The following is a 5,114-nucleotide window of genomic DNA, read 5'->3' as shown; positions in this document are numbered from 1 at the left end:
GGAAATATAACAATATCTTTTACACATAAAGTGATTATTGAGGAAGTGTTAAAAAGGGCAAGCGTTAATAGGTCTCTCATAAACGTAACAAAAATAGGCAAGAAGAGATGGTAAAGAAATATTACAATAACACATAAGATTGAAAGAAAGAAGAGCAGAGAGAGAGACAAAGGCTCAAATACATGAATAACATTAGTAGCTGAATGGAAGATGGCAATATCAATATTGACCTTCTTCAGGCTATAAGATATCGAAATAGATGGAGTGCCATGATCGCCACCGTCTGTAACAGACAATGCGTAGAGCAAGCAAATAAATATAAAAGATATATATTTGAGAAACTTAGATTTAAAGATTAATTGTTTGCCTGTGTATTTATCGCAAATATTGGTGTTACTTTTGTAGTTGCATGGCTTCTTTTGGTACAGTGTAGCAACAAATACTTTGTTTTGTGTGTTTTGACGAATTTCGCACAATGTTATTCGAGGACTATCTACGTTAGTCGTCCTTAATTTTGAAGTGATAGAGTAGTCCAAATAGTAAGGTTTGACTTATATCTTTATAACACATCCAAAGTCCCAAAATGCGAAGCTTGATCTTGTTCGGACGAACCACGAAACCTTAGATCCGTAGCTGGCATTTTAAACACTGGGGCACGCTAGGCTCAGCAACAGTGGAAAAAATAAAAATTTTCCAATATTCTGAATTGTTTTTTATATTTTAAAATACTAAACAGTCAATTTTTTCACTCGTTAGTGACACAGAAGTAAGTCCGAAAGCTTATAATGCTAAAAACCGGGTTTCGATAACCCTGGTAGGCACAGCACAGGTAGACCATTGTGTAGATTTGCGCTTAACTACAAACAAACAAATTAATTCTTTTCCATAAGAGAATTTTTCACACTTTTGTTTGAAGTAAACTCAAAAATGCAAATCGTAACACAAAATAATAATATATCGTAATTTTATTAAATAAAACTTTTCTAGTTATAAAATGGATTATTGATAAGTTGATAGAGGGCAGAATGTAAAGAGACACGTGCTATGTTTTGTAATCAAAATGTAAGGTAAAGGTTTAAGTTTCCTCACGGATTTTCTATTTTACCTAGGCTTTTAAGTTATATTTATATAATTATTAAATAAGTACAAATTTACGTTGTATAAGTAAAATGTGAAGATGGATGACGTTCTAAATTTATGAGATAGCAAGTAAATATAAATTAATAATCTATCTAAATTTTTTAGAATTACTCGATTAGTGTAACTTCTAACGGCTCATTAACACAGTAAGTTGAGTAACACTACAGTAACAAGTATTTTCTCATTTTCTACGTAACGTGATACTTGGACAGTGCACATTGTCTTATTTTGCTATAATTAGTAATACTAAGTACAATGCTAATTACTTTTACTGTTACTACTTATCTTTATACATTAATATACATTTATTAGTTTTTCTATTTTCTTGATCTATCACAAATAAATTAAAAATTTCTGTTAATTGCAAATCTAGAACTTGAATTTTGCATTAGTACTTACATATTATTTATAATTTAGATTATTAAGAAACTCATTTTCTGTAGTTTACTGATACTGTGTACTAATGCAGAGGTTTCTAGTTTTTTGTTGTTGTAACTGTCTTCAATTCTGTGGTATGTTCAGGTGAAACTGAATTAGGTCTAAGAGCTATACCAGATAGGTCTGTTAAATAACACAGTGTGTATGTGTGTACTTGCTGTTACTTACATGGGACAATCAGGGCTTGATTTACCCTTCTTTGCCACCCCCTAAGCCAATTCCAGACTGGCTGCCCTACCCATACTCTACCCTACTCACTACAAATTTGCTCAGATTGAGGTTTAAGAGCTGATGCTGTGGAGTTTACCATCGTTACTGACTTGATAATTTAATGTATGAAAATGATTAACAATCATAAAGTTATGTTAACAGGTTTATTGAAATAAATATCAAGTAATAACAGACTAAAACATCTCAGTCTGATTCAGGTTTATTAGGATATCATTGCACGCATTTTTTGAGTGAAATTTTTTATTCGTGAAGTTATCAGTAATATCCTCATTTGAACATGTGTTCAAAAGTTCTGACTCAATGATGACCTTAAATAATTCTTTACACGCCTTAGATGAGAAACAAATCTTTTGGCACTACAGTTGGTAACTACAGTGTAGAGAAAAATACACAAAGTTATTTCTACATTTGGATAAATTACTTGCAATTTATTAGTTCTGATTAACTTGTGAAGTTCTGGAACGGGTTTGTAAAGCTTATGACATTTTTCGAATGAGAGTAAAGGTGCATGTATTCGTCAGCAAAGCTTTATCCCAACTCATCAGGGATTCTGATTACAGAGGATTATCGCCTGAGCTTTCAAATCCTTAGCAGTTTGACTTGTGATTTTTTTTCATAGAAACATAATTTGTTATTCACCAGTTGGTAAGTTTCTGTCCTCAGTTGGAGCTCATATGATAACTTATCCAGGACTGAGAAGAATGTGTTAACTGTGAACTGATCTGTGGCATTCAACTCTGTTTGTCCTTGCTGTCTGACATCAAATGACAGTTTCCTCCTTCTGTAGCCATGTCGTAATTCTCTAGCTCAGAGAGCTTTTTGTCTTCTTTTTCAAACTTGTTGAAATATATTCTAGATTCTTATATGGGCTCAAAAAGAGCACCACAGAACCTAACAATAGTCCATATTTCTATAATAATAGTCTGTAGGCATTTGTTGGTGGGATTAAATCTGTCAAAAATGTAACTACAAAATATGGTCATGATGCAGTCTTCAGCTGCTCCTAGTTTCTCCGTAGTGCTTGCTGTAGCCTTGCTTCATATTACTTGTTTTGGAAAAATGTCTTCCTGAATTGTAGAAAATGTAACTACAAAATATGGTCATGATGCAGCTGCTCCTAGTTTCTCCGTAGTGCTTGCTGTAGCCTTGCTTCATATTACTTGTTTTGGAGAAATGTCTTCCTGAATTGTATTCAGGGCTTGAATTATCTCTTTCTATGATTTTCTCAGACTATGACATGTATTGTTGCACAATGAACATCTTGTGATGGACACATTTTTGATGATATTACATTTAGCACTTCCCACCTATTTGTATAACTGTTGAATGGTCGCAATGAAAGAAATTACTTCCAAGCAGTATTTAGTAGCACGTGTTCCTGCAAGAACAATGTGCTGATTAAGGGGTTTCTTTCCTTAATTCAAGCTTGAAGCCCAGAATAGGGACCAGACATGTTGCCAGCATTGTCATAAGACTGTCCTTTGCAGTTCAGTATGTCAAGTTAAAATTCCAGTGTATTGGTGACAATATTGAACAAAGTCTTGGCTTTATGCCCAGTGTTGGAATAAACTTTAGAAACCATTTCCATCTTTACTGACATATCAGTTAATGAAGGATAGTTGGTTCAAGTGCAATATGTCTAGTGTTGAGCCAGCACTTATAGAATAATACTTAGTGGTCTTCACTTTGGTTGTTATCGCTTGTAACAAATTGGCTGCCATGACTTCACTGAATTAATAACATACTGTTTTGGGTGCTACTATAGTATGCGGTCTACAAAGATATTTACACTATACCATGCGGTTTACACAGTTACTATAATCATCACCAGTTTAACATTCAGACTAAAATAGTTTGGGAACCACTGTTCTAGGCCACCCCGTCCACTATGTAAATATTAAAAAAACTTTAAAGCTAACTGTTATTAAACTATCAATGAAGCCTTTCCCTAAGCTCCTATAAACTTGCTGCATCCACCACCTCTGAAGGCAACCCATTTCAAAGGCTAATCATCTCATTAGAAAAATAACCTGTAGACGACTCCTACCCTGCCATTGTATCTCCTAGCCCTACCATTCTCACCATTAAGTTTGAAAACAGATGATGCATTGGCATTATCAATTCTCTTCAAAATCTTAAACACTTCAGAGATTTTCTTATAACAATCTTTCCATCTCGTGTATTATCTCTAACAATTCAGTGTCCTTCCTAAGGTAAGGAACCCAAGACTAAACACAATCCTCCAAATGTGGCATAACCAGTGACACATAGAATTATATTATAATCTCTTTAGACTTGTATTTAATATTTCTGTAAGATATTTTTTTGCCTACCACTAGCAACAGTATTATACTTGGTTCGCTTAAGAGACTGATCAACCACAACTTCAAGATATCCTTTTCTTCAATAACACTGTTGAGGCTATTCCCATCAAAATTATACTCCTAATTCAAGCTATGATATCCCACATGAATTACCATGCATTTATTATAATTAAAAGCCATCAATCAATTACTCATGGCATTCATTAAATTATCTAATTCCACTTCACAGCCAGTAACACCCAAAACCAGTGGAAGATGTATGGATTCTGATATCATACACAACTTCCACTCACATATAGTTTCCTGATTTAGTGCTGCCCTCTGTATGTGAACGTTTTCTCTCACTGCTAGCCTTGTGACTAAAATCATGAATTTTTGCATAATATTGCTGTGATATTCATTCAAATGAGCATGCGACAACCTTAAACTAATAGGAGTATGACACACCCTCCTAGTACAGCTAGCTTCCTCTATACTAATGGTTCAATCATCATTTCTAAATCTGGTACTTGTTTGTAAAGGTGTTCCATTTTATTTTTTGCTTGTTAGCTTTTGAGATATCAGTTGTTTTGTGTATGTATCTAAAAAACTAACTGTTGTAGAAATATTAAATTTGGAGGTTTCTTTCCAACAGTTCTGTACATACAAACTTTTTTGACTATTTTTTTTCCACATTATTAATTTGCAAGTGAAGTTACCTTTTACTTTGTCTCGTGTGGGACAACAAGATATTGTTCATGCTAAACTAACAACTTAAATGATATTGGGTTTGTCTTTGTCTGTTGAGGAAGTGACAGGTATTGTATAATGGGAAATGGAGTCTTTCATGTGGCCAGCATCTTCTTAACCTGATATACCTCCTCCGATGTATATAATTCATGCCAAATCTTCTGCCTATGCTGCTGTGGATCTACTTAGGCCTTTGTCACTTAAGGCAATGTGATATAGTATGAGAGAGCCAGCATAGTTTCACTAAGGGAA

At 34.0% G+C, this 5,114-nt stretch overlaps 1 protein-coding gene across 1 annotated transcript in view; it reads left to right on the top strand.

The window, feature by feature from the left end:
* Positions 1-1,055: 1,055 nt before the first annotated feature.
* The window catches only part of LOC106468687 (phosphatidylserine decarboxylase proenzyme, mitochondrial-like), a 51,555-nt gene continuing 47,496 nt past the window's right edge, over positions 1,056-5,114 (top strand). Inside the window, exon 1 of the mRNA XM_022397053.1 lies at positions 1,056-1,067. The gene's annotated coding sequence lies outside the window, so the exon portion shown is untranslated. The remainder of the gene's footprint in view (positions 1,068-5,114) is intronic.

This window comes from Limulus polyphemus, unplaced genomic scaffold (genome assembly GCF_000517525.1).
Source record: "Limulus polyphemus unplaced genomic scaffold, Limulus_polyphemus-2.1.2 Scaffold3113, whole genome shotgun sequence".
Taxonomy (NCBI): Eukaryota; Metazoa; Arthropoda; class Merostomata; order Xiphosura; family Limulidae; genus Limulus; species Limulus polyphemus.
Note: the sequence above shows the minus strand (reverse complement) of the source record. Positions and strands in the feature narration are given on the sequence as shown.